The sequence below is a fragment of the Phalangium opilio genome, unplaced genomic scaffold, assembly GCF_054372755.1.
Source record: "Phalangium opilio isolate 3A_F unplaced genomic scaffold, DU_Popi_V2 ptg000073l_1, whole genome shotgun sequence".
Classification (NCBI taxonomy): domain Eukaryota; kingdom Metazoa; phylum Arthropoda; class Arachnida; order Opiliones; family Phalangiidae; genus Phalangium; species Phalangium opilio.
In genome coordinates this window covers 2,106,951-2,124,238 of record NW_028324183.1, presented here as the reverse complement: position 1 = coordinate 2,124,238, position 17,288 = coordinate 2,106,951, and the positions used below count along the sequence as shown (strand labels likewise).

Genomic DNA, 17,288 nt, shown 5'->3' with positions numbered 1-17,288 from the left:
TAGTATCGTGAAAATGTTTCTGAAGTTTATTTGTTATGTTTTTAAAATATTTGAGTATTTTCTTTAATTCTAATACACAAGCTGGTTTTAATTGACATTTTGAAATTGGATAAATAAGTTACTCATCTGCTTGTCAGAAAATCAGCGGGTGTAATTAGTGGTCATTATAACCAAAACTTACGAGACGAGAATTTATCGAGGCTCCTGTCTCTGTTAATGCTGTCTCCATTTTGGTAAAATTTCATAAGTTATTTTCAGTGCTAATTTAGTGGATTTTACTAGAATGTTTTTTATATATGAATTTTTTTAGGGTTTTTTTTAAATTACTTTTTACGGTTCTTAGCACATCGTTCCAATTTTAAATAGGCATTAATTTATATGCAGTAAAAAAACTGTAACCTTTCGTCAATATTTATACAAGGGGGTTTGATGTATTTCTTACGTAATTAAGGGATCTGGGGTCTTCTTTTTCGTACAAAGCTATTTCAAAATGGGAAGCTTTTTGCGATACATAATTTGTGAACTGCCCCAACATTCTTAAATGAGTAAGATTAAGATGTGTTTTATTATTATCTTTTGATTTAGCGCAATTATACGTATCATTTCTATCCCTACCATAATATTCTAAAATTAGTTAAATTACTATTTAATCAGACACGTATTTTTATTAGTTTTGGTTGTTGAATGTCACCAGCATGGCCAAGTATTTTTCTTCTCAAAACTAGTGCATAATATATTTGTCTGATGACTTGAACGAGTGAATGGGATCAGTCACCCAAAACTAATTTCCTGCAAACTCTTCCTCCATTTTTTTCCCAAAACTTTCTTCCTGGCATGAGAACGACGACAATTATCTTTAAAATGTGCAATAATTATTTCTACTACGAGTGCCACTGTTGCTACTGCCAGTCCTACAAAGTATAGCTTTGATGCTTCATAAATAATTTGTATGCCAAGTGGACTCCAAGTGTCAGTTTGCGCTGGCTGCTCAAACACCTTTCTTCGATGAAAATTCCCCTTACGTATAACAGGGGTGTCCTGACTAGTTTCGTGGAAGAGAAGAGCTCTGAAATACAAAATTGCTTGCGTTTAGCTGATGAAAACAGTATTTACCACCATTTTAGCTTGGCACGAAACTTGTATAATTCTTATATGAAGACATTCTGGCTGGCACTGGCAGGTTGTTATGAGTTAGAAGGCAAAGTACTGTTCAAGGAGAATTATTGTCGAAAATGATGTACCTTGTACAACGGTCAACGGTATATGCTAGTATTATTTGATCTTAGTTTTAGCATAAGTAAACGTTTCTGCATAAATGTCACATGACTTTTTTTCACAACGATGAAGTCATTATGGGAACCGACGTCTTTTAACTGACTATTTACTTGGAAGATATTGCTACTAAAGATGTATAATACTTAAATCACCAAATGTAGATTAAATCATTTGATTTTGCAATTTGTACCGAAAGTAATTACCACACGGTGATTACTTGTTATTGAATTGTATAATGTATGGGTATGTACCTAAATATTTGGGCAAAAATAGCAAAGACTGAGTGAAATTTTAAGAAAATATATACGTACACTGTAATAAATTTTTCCTTCAAATGAGAATTTGCCCCACGTTTGAATATAATTCCAAATGGTATGTCGTTTAAAGGCTCTCCAATACGAACGTAATAATGTTTTTTCTTTGTAAAAAGCTGGTCCTTAATTTCATCCAGTAAGAAAACGATACGTGAGTAGTATCCCACAAGAATCATTTGCTCATACACGAAATGTTTAATAAATATTTGAAAATCTTCACGTCTTTTGTAGAATTTTCTTTCTAAGAAAGTCATCTCCATATTTTCAAAACATTTGCACTCCTCAATGGGCTAAAAAAGTATTGTATTTAGTCCTTTAATATTTTACATATGATATGGATAAAAGAGTTTAGAAGTACATTACCGGACAAAAAACACGCTATGAACAATGGTCTAAAACTTAGCATACTTTTAAAGTCCGAATACTCCATAAATTGCATGTATACATATCTACGAACATGATAAATTGCATGCAAACATATCTATGAACATGAAAAATTGGATGCAAACATGTGTACGAACGTGATAAATTAAATGCATAAATATCAAGGAACTTGATAAATAGCTCGCATACATATCTACGGAGACTACGGACATGATAAGTTGCATACTAAAATAACTCCAACGGGGTCAATATCGCAAGCAAACAGCATTTGTTTTGAATTTACCCTATAGCCTCCACGTCCTGAATAACAAGTTGATCCCAAGCCATCGCCCAACCAAAGTAGAAGTTTGGAATTTGGGTAAGATTTCAGGTCCGAAATGCCGTTGATCAAGTACTTAATTGCGGGGAAGAAGTTGGTTTTAACACCACAGCAGAAAAGAGTTGATAAAAAGAAGCAAGACCAAACAATATTCTGTTTCATGAAACGAGAGGATATTCCGAACTTCGTAGTGCCGAATTCAGGAACATCTATATTGGGATAAATGAAATACTAATGTAAAGATTTTTTCAAATGTTTGTCCAATTATTAAAAACTCCAGGGTGAACACGATACCAGTAGTTTATTGATGCTGTCATGAGGACCGATATTAATACCATTCAAAATTGGTTCGTTAATACTAGAGATAGGCACAACATGCATAGAAATAGGTTTTGGCCCTTCGGGAATGATATTAAAGGGTTTGCACTGGGGATAAAGGATTTGGCTACAAGCAAGAAAATAACTCCTTACAAGATGGACTAATACTTAATTAGTAATTTTACAAGGCTCATATGGCTTCCCATATAGTTGAACTACCTGAGGTATTATTAAAAAAATGGTACAATTAAATGTTAAAAACATTTCTGAAAAACAATCGGGTATCTCCACTAACTTACTGAAACGAAATTGGGCACCCCACTAAAGCATAATTTTAAAAAACCATACGAGTCAAATAATGTATATACAACAAAATTATAGATCCCCTAAACCAGAAGGAAAAATAGCCGAAAAGCGCTCCCTTTACTTTACGAAACTTAACCTAACCGTCCATCATAATCTGATTATCACACGCACAATGTGCATGCAAAATTTTATGTTGTTTCCTTCACTCAAAAAGCCCGCGAAATTTGAAAAACCTTTCTTTAATATCTCTCCTCCCCGATCGAGACGCCAAATCTCTGTCTTCCCCCTTCACTTCTTTTAACTCTCTCCAGTATACAGATTGGACGAGATCAGAGCAACAGCTTATTTAGTGGACAGCCCCCAATACTGCCAACGTATGACGACACTATAAACCTCAAATACAGCGTGTACGTAAATGCGTTTTTGACTTCAGATTTTAATGTATGCACATGAGAAGGTACAACAAGAATATTGGCGAATATGCCTGAATGCAACAAAATATTTTAAAACACAGTCCTACGATTAACCTTAGAACTTAGGCCTCAAATTACAACCTTTAATCCGTTTTGTAAACACCTCAACGAAAATGATCGATGTATCTATCATCGTAGTCGAGGCACTCTTCAAGACGAGTATTCATGACCAAGGAAGCCCAAGTAAATGCCCGAAGTGAGTTTTTCATCAGAGAAGAAGGGTCCAATATTTCGGTTTTCTGAGAATGACTACCCAAACATTTACCTTCCATCTCAATTCATGGTAATGTTGTCGTAAATAGTTGGAATAGGCAGGCATTTTTCTAAGACACGAGACTAACTACTGTAATATATGAACTTAGCCGCTACGCTACAGATCTTGTGTTTCTAAAGGGCTGATCGTTGAGTGTACAAAGATTGGAGGCTTGAGTAGGTCATACTGTTTATTGTGATGAAGATCGCTTTTCAAAATCGACACTTGGCATCACAGGATGTTTGGACCTCGGTTGACGTCCTAGTTTTAAGCTGAACGTTGTGGTATTGCTGGTCTCCATAGAAATACAAGGTCTGTAGTCATGCAATTGTAACAATATTCTTGTTAAAACGACTCAAATACTGTAAAAAAGTCATAGCATATAATAGTAGCCAATATTAAAACACCCCTTACCTAGTTCTTTGTACTAAATAAGGAATACATACGAGGTTTCTTTAGAAAGAACTTTGAACTAGAAGATCAGAGTTTTCTGTGGTACCGAAAAATATTCTAGTTGTTTAATCTAACGTGTTTGTTGTTACGTGGCAGCTAAGGTAAAATAACGGTAGTTTGTCTTGTGTCTTAGCAAAATTCTAACTAATCCAAGCAGGAAAAATTATACATGATGTTCATTTTGGGTGAATGTCGCGGTAACTTTCGACAAGTGACTGTGCTTTATGCCGCAAGCTTTCCATGACATCCGGTGCAAAGTACCTTTACCAACATTAGAGACAACCTTCGTGATTTCGGTAGTTTCGTCGTGCACGACTGTGAACACAGAAGAGACCGTATAGTCGGTAATGTTAATAGAGAAATGGACATCCTAGCACGTTTTGAAGCCAATCCTCATAGCAGAGCGGTTAGACTAGAAGTTGGAATAAAGCCATTCTACATTTCCTGCCATTTTACAAAGGCATAACTTCATGCTCTATCATTTTCACCTCCACCCAGCCTTAACGGACTAACTAAACAGCAATACCTTTGTCTTACCACGTGTGAGTTTATTGAAGCCAATTCATTATTTTTGAGAAAGGTACTATTTTCGGACAAGGCTACATTTCACAGGGATGGTTCGGTAAACCGGCATAATGTACATTACTGGATCCAACACAATCCTCACTGGTAACGACACCATTAACATCAAATACAGTGGTAAGTTAATGTTTTGTTCAAAACCGAATTATTGGACTCTTCTTGCTGGAGAACAGCACTGCAGATACTTACTTGGATTTCCTGCGTCATGAGTATAGTGAAGCGATAAACGAATTGCCGTTAGCACTGATTCGAGACCTTTGATTCCAGCTGGATGGGGAGTCATTAATTTTAAGAATTTGAAACCAGGTGGTGGCGCGATCTAATACACAACCGTGTCGTCAGTTTTTTGGGATGTTTTGACTGTGGTTTTTATTTTATTTTATGTCCGGATTGATGAAGACCCACGGGTCGCCAGTTCTCATTGTTACTTTAAGAAGACCGTAAACGCTCAATAATTTGCGCAAAAAAACGTTGGGCCCGTTGTTTTTGTTTCAAAGTATAAGCAAAACGTTATCCAGACTAACATTTGTGCAAAGTTCCAATATAATGCTACAATCTGTTTGGGAAATGGAATATCATTTGCGGTAAGTTTTTGACAATATCTGCGTAAAAAACTGAACATATGTATTGAGTAAGTGTTTTATTGCTCAGTATGTTATCTAAACAATTGAACATTATTTCGCATTCGAATCAGTCTTAGAAATAGCACAGGTCCAGAGGTCCAAAACCAGTTTATTAATTCTTTGGACCAATTTTTCTTTTATCGAAATTGAGAGGTTACTGGTCCTTGGGACCAGTTCATTAATTGAGAACTTTTATGTAAATTGAGGAGGGCCCAGTTTAAAAATTCAAGTCAATAAAAATTTCAACTCCACGAATATAGACTCCTAGCCTTGACTTGGTTCTCATTTTTGCCTTCGTTGCCCACTCGATCACGCTTTGGCTTCACACACTATAAAAGCCACTCCGAACAATTTTTTTTCCTATGCAAAATTGCTTATTATCGGGAATTTTGGAATTTTTCGCTCGAAAAAGACGGAGCCAACTTTAACACAGGTTTTTAGCCCTAATTTTGAAACTACTGGTTCAAATCTCTTGAAATTTTAATGAGATGTGCAAAACAACGGTAGCCATTTTTGTGTAAAAATTTACTCCTTTGTAGCTCATTTTGGTAAAATATTCAGACGAAAATTAGCCATAATTTAAGGGCGTAGTCTTCAAACGGTTTAATAAGTTTCTTCGGTTTCTCTTGATCGGATCTTTAGAAATTTTAACGAGAGACATATTGAAGGGTTTTAAATTGCAAAAGTTTTCAAACAAACGATTCATTTACTAAAAATAAATTAATTTTTTTGTTCATAATCCTACAACTTATTTAGTCGATTAGGTAATTTTTAAGAAAATAACTATTCGTTTTATTACTTTGAAACTTTGCACGATCAATTTAAACCTTTTAATATGCCTCTCACTAAAATTTTAAGAAATTCGAAACAGTGAAACTGAGGGAAACAAATTTAAACCGTTTGAAACTAAGCCCTTAAATTATGGTTAATTCTCGTTTAAATGTTTTTATAAAAATCTATGAAAGAGAAACATTTGAATTTGCACAAAATTAGGAAACGTGATTTTGCAAATCCCATTATAATTTCAAGAGATTTCAACCAGGATTTTCAAAATTAGGACTAAAGAACGGTATTCCTCCCATTGATGGCAATGTTAAGAACTTGTATAGCCCATGACACCAAAGAGCCATAGACATCGAGTGGGCTGTGCATCAACGAAATACTTTCTTCATATTTTAATAGGATTAGTAAAAAATAAAAGGAATAGGGTCACTGGTCCCAAAACCAGTTTTATATTGAAGACGCTGGGGGTAACTGGTCCCAAGGACTAGTTTAAAAACAAGATGTGCCCGGTTGGGCACAGGTTATACTTTTGCACGGCACCGGTCGAGTTACAATTATTACTATTAAAAAATTCCCCTTTTAAAAACTGCATTTATACGCAATCCTTGGCGACAATTTTTCAAACCTACAAAGGGCCAGAAATAAGTTATAATATGTATTGCAATCTGAAATTAAGATTAATCGATATGAGAAATTTGGTTTCAATTGCGAAGTTGAAATATTTTTTATTTTTCTAAATTTTATAACAAAAACGGGTTGGAAAATTTAGACTGGATTTTCTTAATTATTCTTAGGTGTCAAAAACCTTGAACGAAGATCGGTGGATGTCTCGCGAATTCTCCTCGTGCTAATAGAAAACAAGATGTGCAAGTAAAAATTTTACCTTTTTTAATATAAATTAGGGTTGTAAATTTTCCGGAAAAATAAAACACGGTAAATTTTCCGCTAATCGGAAAAATATAAAACTAGCAATTAAATGAGCTTTGAGATGAAAAGTGGCGTTTCATCCGCCTTGTGTTATTTGCATAACATTGTTTACAATATATACATTCTTCAGTTATTTTGCCATCTTTAGTTGATTTATTAAAGTATATCCAAATATAAGTGGTTGATTTTCCCATAATTTGTGACTTTAAACAGGGTTAACAAACTTAATAACATTAACAATATAACACCTCGTTTCCCTTACAATGACGCTGACGATCGCTATCCTTTATGCCTGATAACTTTTAGTTCCACTTGGGTCTCTGACTCTCTAACGCCTTCTACCGTCATAAGAGCAAACAGTAACCCTATGCATGCAATGAGTGAGCTTTTGCTATAGAGAATAGGGGTCACTAGACTCTGTGCCCTTGGACAATTGTTTCCCCCTCCGAATTCACCGAAAACAAAATAATGAATGTTTTGAAAAGAAAGGCAATTGAAAAATTTTAAAGTTTTAACATTTTAATTGAGAAACCGGTAGCGGAAAAATACGGAAAATTATCCGGAAAAATATAGCTCGGTCATTTTCCGGAAAATTTTCCGACTTACAACCCTAATATAAATCAAGAGATAACTTATCAACCAGTTTAATTCTTTCGATGAGTTATCACTCTCGTGAATGTTAAATACGGTAAAATTTTAATTTTCCCACCTTGTTTTTATTGGTACGAGGGGAATTCACAAGATATCCGCCACCTTTCGATCAAGGTGTGATGACACCTATGACTATTCACCTATTTATATATCTCGCTCTCATAGAACGCACAAGCTGTAATTAGAGATCTTCAGGATGATGATAATATGAAGCATACTTGGGGTGCGTTTGCATTACTATACTTATGAGGACCGCGACGAGAAAACACACCAATCCTGTGGGGACCGTAGTCACTTATGGGGACGCACACCCCGGTCCCCATTAAACCCAAAAAAAACATATGCTCAAATTAATTATTTTTTGATTTTAATTGCTTAAAATTAGTTTTTAAGGTGGTCCCCACAAAGGCGGTAAATTACACATTGCCGATTTTGTGTCACACACGGACTGATAATAGCGCCCCCTTATCGGTCCTCGCAAGAACTAAAAAGCACACACTACTACTTCCGGTATGAGTGAAGGCCCCATAAAAGTGGTATTTTAACAATGATCATAAAAATTAAACACAAACGCACCGTTTTCTTTATTTTGAGAAGATAAGCACATGAATACTTGCTATCTTAACTAGCTCTTATATAAAACGACTAAACAATATTAGATACGACAACTTACGAAGTTTACTATTATTCATTTATATGAAAAATAATAATACAACGTTAAGAAAAGGGTCCCCATAGCGGATGTAGTAATTCAAATTGAAACACAAAATGTGATTTATTTCAAATTTCAATTTAACAGAAAGACATCAAAAACACGAAGATATTTCTACTTCTTAATACGATATCTAATTAAATCGCATTATTTTCACCAAAAGCAAAAAACATGAAAAACCGTTGGCTCAAAGGTCCCCATAAAGGATTTAAAAATACAAAATTAGACACAAAATGGTTTAAATTATAAATTTCAAGAAAAAGGTTTTTTTAAAATAATTTTATACACGACAACCTTCGAAGTTAACTTTAATTCATCTATATGAAAGATAATAAAAAAACGTTGGGAATGGGGTCCCAATAGCGGAAGTAGTAATTCAAATTTAAACACAAAATGTGATTTATTATAAATTTCAATTTAACAGAAATACATCAAAAACACGCAGATTTTTCTACTTCGTTATACGATATCTAGATAAATCGAATTATTTTCACCAAAAGCAAAAAACATGAAAAACCGTTGGCTCAAAGGTCCCCGTAAAGGATTAAAAAGTCCAAAATTAGACACAGAATGGTGTAAATTAGAAATTTCAAGTAAAAGGTTTTTTTGAATAATAATATACACGACAGCCTTCGAAGTTAACTTAACTTTTATTCATCCATATGATTGATAATAAAACAACGTTGGGAATGGGGTCCCAATAGCGGAAGTAGTAATTCAAATTTAAACACAAAATGTGATTTATTATAAATTTCAATTTAACAGAAATACATCAAAAACACGCAGATTTTTCTATTTGGTTATACGATATCTAGATAAATCGCAATATTTTCACCAAAAGCAAAAAACATGAAAAACCGTTGGCTCAAAGGTCCCCGTAAAGGACTTAAAAATGCAAAATTAGACACAAAATGGTGTAAATTGTAAATTTCATTTATAAAGGTTTTTTAAATAATTTTAGATACGACAACTTACGAAGTTTACTATTATTCATTTATATGAAAAATAATAATACAACGTTAAGAAAAGGGTCCCCATAACGGATGTAGTAATTAAAATTTAAACACAAAATGTGATTTATTACAAATTTCAATTTAACAGTAAAACATCAAAAGCACGAAGATATTTCTACTTCGTTATACGATATCTAGATAAATCGCATTATTTTCACCAAAAGCAAAAAACATGAAAAACCGTTGCGTCAAAGGTCGCCGTAGAGGGTTTAAAAATCCAAAATTAGACACAAAATGGTGGAAATTTTAAATTTCAAGTAATAGGTTTTTTTTTTAAATCATTTTATGCACGACAACCTTCGAAGTTTACTATTATTCATCCATATGAGAAATTATAAAAAAACGTCGGAAAAAGGATCCTCATAGCAGATGTGGTTAGTGAAATTTAAACACTAACTTGAAATTATTACGAATCGGCAATCTAGCTTAATTACCCTCCATCGGTAATCTAGCTTGATTTTCTGCAATCGGTAATCTAGCTTAACTTCCTTTAATCAGTAATCTAGCTTAACTTCCTTTAATCAGTAATCTAGCTTAACTTCCTTTAATCAGTAATCTAGCTTAACTTCCTTTAATCAGTAATCTAGTTTAATGATAATAATAATAATATTAATAATAATAGGCTTTTATTTAGGATATTCCTTTAAGAATTTTCTTATTTACAAAAGTGTCCTGCTTTTAAGTTAAGATTTTAAAATTAAAGAGAGAAAAGCTCTAATTTTTCTGCTATTACTCAAGACAGAATTTAATGACTTCTTATCCTGGATAAGAAGTCATAAACTTCTGCTTAAGACTAGTAAGATTGTTCAAATAATTGTTTATCTTATCTATAACAAGTTTATAATATTGTTTTTGTTTGATGTCCATTGGGAGTCTATTCTCGAGCTCTATACCCTTATGCTTCAAGCTTTTATTTCTATATCTGGAGAAGTTTTCCGTATAGAAGTTATTTGTTGTGCCAAGAGTTTTTACGTTATTATTTGTTGTTTGAAACCATCCTTGAATAAAGTCAGGGTAATAACTAATTGTTTTTCTGTACATGAATTTCAGCATTTCTAGGTAAATTTTATGTTAATGAAAACCACCCTTGGCAAATTGACTTTTTATAAAATAAACTATTAGATGGATCTCTTCGAAATTTTAACCACATATTGTGAGTCCGGGTTGTTGTTCTATAGATTTTTTTCAAAACAGTAAGAATAATACGAAAAAGGTTAAAACCAATCAAAAAACACCTCATTAATCATTAAAGGCTGTATGAAGCCTTATGTAAGGGAGGTACCACTCTACTAGAATTATAATAAGTTTCAGATAATTGAATGACAATCAAAAACTGCATAAAGCCAATGCTACGGTACTTAACAATTATAGACCGATATCAAAAGGGGCGTCAAAGGGGCCGCTATCCTCAGTAGACTGATAGAGAGATAGATCCGGTGGGAAAGGGGGTGCTACGTCAGCGGAAACGGGTACGCTCTGCCTGCTCAACCCCCCCCCTTTTTAAATCGGTCTGCTGAAGATATTTTTAAAACGTCGCGCTTGCGCCTAGAGAAACTTAAACGAGCTTCAGTCTCAACTCAGAAGGTCGGGACGGAGGGGGGGGAGGCGGAAGGGCTATAAACTCGTCTTGTTTGCTCACCGTTACGAGCGCTGGAGAAAAAATGAATTTTGGAAGCTAAAAATTGGCAATTTTTCTCATCCAAAGAGAAATATCATTCCAGCCTGAATCCATTTTCACTCCCGCATTAATATTTTGAATTTTTCTATAGCCAAAAATGTCCAAATTAGGCAACTCACAGCATTTTTCTGGATATTATATAATATAGCTTAATGGGTTGAGAGGAAATAATTCGGTTCGATATTTTAATCAAGATTTAAATCTTTCCAGAACAATTATTTAAAAGAAAGGTTTTTTATGCATATCCACAATAAAATAGGTTCTAGCACGTAGTAAAAGTATTTGAATATTTTCTATTTATACTGAATTCGAAATCGTTATGTTAATCTCTATGGAGCTTAACATTACGAGGTGGATAATAGTTTGCGGGTTAAACGTTTCTGTTGTAAAATTTCGAATCATAGCAAATGTTTGAACCCCCCAATTAAAACCAAATTTCTCGAATTCATAAAACTGAATTTCAAATTGTAATACATGTAATAGTTTCCATTTTCTGGGCCTTTGTGAGTTTAAAAAACGGTGGCCAATGATTGTCTATATGTGAAGTTTTTTAAGCACTGCGAAGAAAAACTCGTTTTTGTATAATATACTGTATTTCAATATTTATAGTCTAATACACTCTAAAGAATGACAAAGGTTAGAAGGATATATTTACGAATAGCATCGTCAATTAAACCTAGAATAGCGTTTTTAATAACTTCCTCTTTTATCAAAATATTTTCAATGCTCATTTTTTACTGCATAGTGTTCCAATGGTTTTTCATTTTTTATTTTTCGCGCTCTTTAGAGCTGAAAAGTATTGTTCCGATCTCTGTTGGCTGGACGGCTGGACGGCTGGTCGGCAGGTCGGCTGGCTGGATTTTGGTGTGACCTGATGAGATTCGTCATAAATAAACTTTTTGAATTTCAAATTTCCCGCGAATTTTCGACTCGTAATTCACCCGTAGTTCACGTTACACCTCATAGGTGGCGTAACGTATTTAATTTCAATTGAAATTATTTTCCTGTCGGCGCCGGGTCTCGAACCTGCAATGTCCCAATCCATACGAGACGTCAGTGAAGACGCCCGGCCGCGCGCTCTACCACGAAGCCACGCTTGCTTGTAATATAGAGCGAGATAAATTATAGTCAAGAGAAGAGCAAGGTAGAACGATATGGACCCCCCCCGACCTCCCCGACGCCCGCCACGAGACGAGAGAGAGCTGTCTGGCTTTGGATATGGACCCCCCCTCCACCTCCCCGACTCGCGCCACTGGATGCTGTCGAATATATATTGTATCGCGCTAGAGGAGGAGAGACAGTTGCTTGCAATTTTTTTTGCAATTTATAATTATTATATATCTTTTTAATCCTAGGCAAGATTAGATTTCTACTTGGGAACTTAAACATTACAATTAATATTATTATATTAATCAAAAAAGAAATTAAAGTTCTCCCCGACAGAAGGCGCGCTAAGCAGAGAGTTTTCTAATTTTTTTGAAGACTCGTCTGCTTAAAAGTTAGGGAGGTTGATTTACTAATAAAATTAAATGTATTAACAAAATGAAACTCGAGTCAGCGTTTTAAAACTATAACTAGTTTGGGACGGAGGTACCATTGCTCACTATTTGTTTGGCAAGTTTAAAATTAAATGATCACTTAACGGAACTGACATAAAATAATAGGTAGATTTTTGCAGAATTAAATTGCAGATTCTTTGCAAAATTAACTAATCATTTTGGCAGTTTCCGCTCTCGCTGGGTTCATCTACTAATAATAGTTACGTAAGTGATAATTATAAAAATAAAATCAACAACTCAAAGATATAAAATGAAATTTATGATCAAATTGAAACTAATTTCAATCAACGACAAACGGAATCAACTAATCATTTTGGCAGTTTCCACTCTCGCTGGGTTCATCTACTAATAACAGTTACGTAAGTGATAATTATAAAAATAAAATCAACAATCTCATAAAATCAACAACTCAAAATATAAAATGATATTTATGATCAAAATGAATCTAATTTCAATCAACGACAAACGGAATCAACGTGTTCATCTCTCCATCCACGGAAATATGAAATTTCTACATGAAACATGAAAGTGCTATCAACCTAACAATTTTTAGAAATGTAATTTTAATCAATGAAACATACTCATTTAAAGTTAACTAATTATAAGTCGCTAATTTGATTATTATATTTAAAAAATTATATTATTTAAGTAATAAATTTAACGATGGTGTTGATAGTACCAATAGAGTATTCAAGGATTGATTACGTTAATATCAACGTATCAAACAAAAAGTATTTAATTATAATTTGGAATTTCAATTTAAATTTATACAGTTTTTTAAATGCCCATTGAGATTCAGAGTCTGTCACTGAATGTTGAAGATCTCCAGTCTCTGCCAAGTGATTTAAATTTTCAGACCCTCTCTGTAGGAAAGGGGGAATTAAATTAACGAGACTTACAAACTGACATCATCCTTAAATTAAATAAGGATTATAAATTAAAATTTAAATCAAGGTATTGAAGGTTTAATTAACGTTACTTTGAAAGTATCAAATTAAAAATTTACAATTTAAGCTCATCAATAAAAAGAACATTAAGATAATTATTAATAGGCCTTCCCTATTATGGGGGTAGCAAAACTGTACCAGTCCAGAAAGAACATATAATTTTGTTTAAGAATGGACTAGCAATAATTTCCTATTTTGTCTTCCTTAAACTTTGTATTTTGGCAGCTCTGTTGCCAAGAGTTTTTTGTTAGTTTGGCAACCTAGGCCATCGTCACCAAAGCAATGTTTTTTCCTAACCTCAGGCTCATACTCCGAAGTGTGTACCTTATTCTAATGTTAGGAAAGGATTTTAAAATATCCATGCGGTGGCATAACTAGATAAATATCAGCAACAGTTGAAAAACCTTGGCCTAACTTTTAGGGTGGTCTGCTACAGTATAAGGTACAATTCGTTCAGTAATATAAATCGGTTACATAATAATAAAAATATAAATTTAAATAAGATTTGCAAACGCTTCAGAAACTCCCGTTTCTCGGACCCCGAGTCCCAGTCTCCCCGATACACTAAAGACCGAGGCTTAAACCTCGTAGCTCGCGGCCATCTTTATTGTTTACATCATGGGCTCGTCACTACAGGGTAGGAAATAAGACAGGTTTACAAGTCCCAAACCAGTTTATTAATTGCTCGGACCAGTTTATTTATTCCAAAAGTTGGGGTCAGTGGTATCAGGGAGCACTTTATTAATTATGGTTTTTGGAAAAAATAGACGGTGGGACCAGTTTATAAATTCGGGGTTCCTTATTAGAATTTTTCTAGCTCAACACATTTTCTACCAATTCTACTCATAGGTAGTTAGTACTCCTTGGCTACAACTTCCCTACAAGGTTTTGTATTCTATTGACTATTGATCTTGTCTAGCGTCTATACTCTAGAATGAGTCTCTTGTAGTCGACAGTCTAGACCATAGCCAGTACTAGTTGTCAGTAGTCGTATTTCTCAGTAGTGTATGGTCACATTACTAGATTTTGATTTGGCTTACTGATAGCGAGAGAAGATATTGCCACCGAATTTATGTAAAATGCAATAAGGAATAAGGAGAGTTCAGAAAAGGATTAAGAACTTCAAATATCATTAGACATGTTGATTGATATTTAGTGGCAACTAGTTGAAAAATTGTGATAAGAAATAAAAGTTAACTGTTATGGATTGTTATATGCTACTTTTTCCTACAGTAAAAATTCAAATTCAATTAGAATTTTCAGCTTCTTTACTTTTGTGTCTTTACGTGCTTTTTATTCTCACCATTTTAGAAATTTAATTTATAGTGGGACCGGTAAAATAATAATTAATGCGAGGGTCACTGGTCCCAAGGACCACCACCACATCCGCGACACCAATTCGCCGCCGCCATGGATTAAATATACCTTACAGGGATAGTTATGTCCCCCAACATTTTAGTATATCACGAGTTGAACACGTTTGTTTCAAACAAGGCAGCCAGATATTTCCGCCGTTCCCCAAATTTACTGATTCATCCGGAAGTAGATTCTTGATATGTCGCCATCTCGCGTCGACCGCGTGAGATGATAAAACCGTTAAATCGCGTGTTTTCGAAAAAATCGGGCGTTTTCAAACATGTTGCAAAGAATTTGTCAATTAGATGATTTAATTCATGTTAATTTTAGGGATTGTAGCATTACTACTTGAACTAAATACAGTAAGTAACCTTTTCACATATTTGTATTATATAACCCCGTGCATCAGTATTTTTGAAACTTCCGGTCTTTGACAATAGTGACCGACAGGGGCGCCTGGAACAAATATTTTACCCCTGTAAGGTATATTTAATCCATGCCGCCGCCCACTCCGAAACAGACGAGCGCCTGAAAGGCTCAACCTATGAGACAGCAGCTAAACCAAGTTTTCACCATAATAACAATAACCTCATGAAGGACAGTATAAATAATAAGTTTAAACAAACTTTTCACCATAATAACAATAACCTCATAAAGGACAGTATAAATAATGACTTTAAACAAACTTTTCACCACAATAACAATAACCTCATAAAGGACAGTATAAAATAGTGAGTTAAACGAAGTTAAATCTGAATTACAATCTACCTCATTAAGCTCAACCAAACTGTAACAAATGCATAGCGCAATATTACAAGTTGCCAATGATCTTCGAATTTTATTGTTAAACCCTCACATTATCTTAAGACTCATACAGTCACTGGGTTTTAATCTCACGGGAGAGTATTGCTATATTCGTAATTCCCGCCTATTCCAAACACAACCTAGATGGCGCCCCATCCTCAGATATCGATTGATTGTAACCCCCATTTTCTAAGCATGAGATATAGGAGAGAACATTCCTCACTTCTTTATCCGCACTCAAGCGGCATCCTTGCCACCCAATGTAACGAATGACCATAATCATATGGTAGAATAAATCTTGGATACTGATTAGTATATCTCGCCTAATTAATCCGCCAAGACTTGAACACTACAGTTTATTACTTATTTAATTAAACTGTAAACCAAATTCTTACTAGATTGGTTTTATTCATAATCGGAATGCTATTTTATAAACAATGGAAAAAAACCTGAAAATTTTAAATTTGTCGGGGTCAATGAATTTAGTAATACTAATTCTTGTCACTAGAGGGCGCGAAAAGTGTAATCTGGCCGGGGCCATCTTGTTATTTTTGCACTTAAAAAATAATCATTAATTTGATAAATACCTGTTTAGTTGATATTGAGAGTAAATTCTATTTTGTGTTTCATTTGACTTAATACATCTATAATACTTTTGAAACAACAATTTTTCACTTTCTTTGCTTTAAAGGGAAATTTGAAGAATTTATGATTCATCTTGAGTTTAACTGTGAAATTTTTATACCCAAGATGGCGATTTTACGTCTTTTTTCTTTTAATGAATATTAAAAAACTTCCTCAACCAAACGCACGAAAAATGATTACAATTTTTGATGTAAACCTGTTTAAATGAAATGTTAATAAAATCCCGTATTGTGTCTAATTGTGACTATTTACACATGTTATATGGACCCTTCTTCCAATGGGTTTTTATGTTTTTGCTTTAGATAAAAACTGGATAATTTCCGAAGGTATCGTATAAGACATTAAAAGAGTCTCGAATATTTGATATCTACCTGTCCTGTTTCATTGAAATGCATAATACATCTCATTTTTGTTCAATTTTGAACTCTTATATCCACTATGGGGAGCCTTTTTCAAGCGTTATTTCATTATGTTTCTAGTTAGTAGTCTTTGTAAGTAAATAAAATCAATTTTCGATATATTCCCGTTGAATTGTAATTTTAATATCACCCATTTTACACTATTTTTCAGGTGAATAGTAAACTTCGTAAGGTGTCGTATCTAAAATTTTTAATATATACTTTTTTAAATGAAATTTATAATTTACACCATTTTGTGTCTAATTTTGGATTTTCACTCCCTTTGTGGGGACCCTTGACCCAACGGTTTTTTATTTTTTTACATTAGGTGGAAATAATACCATTCCTTAAGGTTTCGTATAACGCAGTAGCAAGAGCTTTGTATTTTTGATATCTACCTGTTTAATTTAAATTTGTGATAAATAAAATTTGAGTTTAAAATTGACTTACTACATCCGCTGTGGGGACCCTTTTTCCAACGGTTCTTTATTATTTTCCTTGTGGATGAATAATAG

General features: G+C 33.8%; 3 long non-coding RNA genes across 3 annotated transcripts; 2 read left to right on the top strand and 1 right to left on the bottom strand.

The window, feature by feature from the left end:
• The first annotated feature begins 12,528 nt into the window (after positions 1 to 12,528).
• Positions 12,529 to 13,312, top strand: LOC149659291 (uncharacterized). Its single transcript, XR_016369819.1, has 2 exons — positions 12,529 to 12,678; positions 12,743 to 13,312. It is a non-coding gene; the product is annotated as an uncharacterized LOC149659291 (long non-coding RNA).
• Positions 12,742 to 14,113, bottom strand: LOC149659290 (uncharacterized). The gene is made up of 2 exons (XR_016369821.1): positions 13,986 to 14,113; positions 12,742 to 13,486 (listed from the first exon to the last, which is right to left on the bottom strand). It is a non-coding gene; the product is annotated as an uncharacterized LOC149659290 (long non-coding RNA).
• Positions 14,114 to 15,145: 1,032 nt separating this feature from the next.
• On the top strand, positions 15,146 to 16,044 carry LOC149659289 (uncharacterized). Its single transcript, XR_016369820.1, has 2 exons — positions 15,146 to 15,288; positions 15,367 to 16,044. It is a non-coding gene; the product is annotated as an uncharacterized LOC149659289 (long non-coding RNA).
• The last annotated feature ends 1,244 nt before the right edge of the window (positions 16,045 to 17,288 follow it).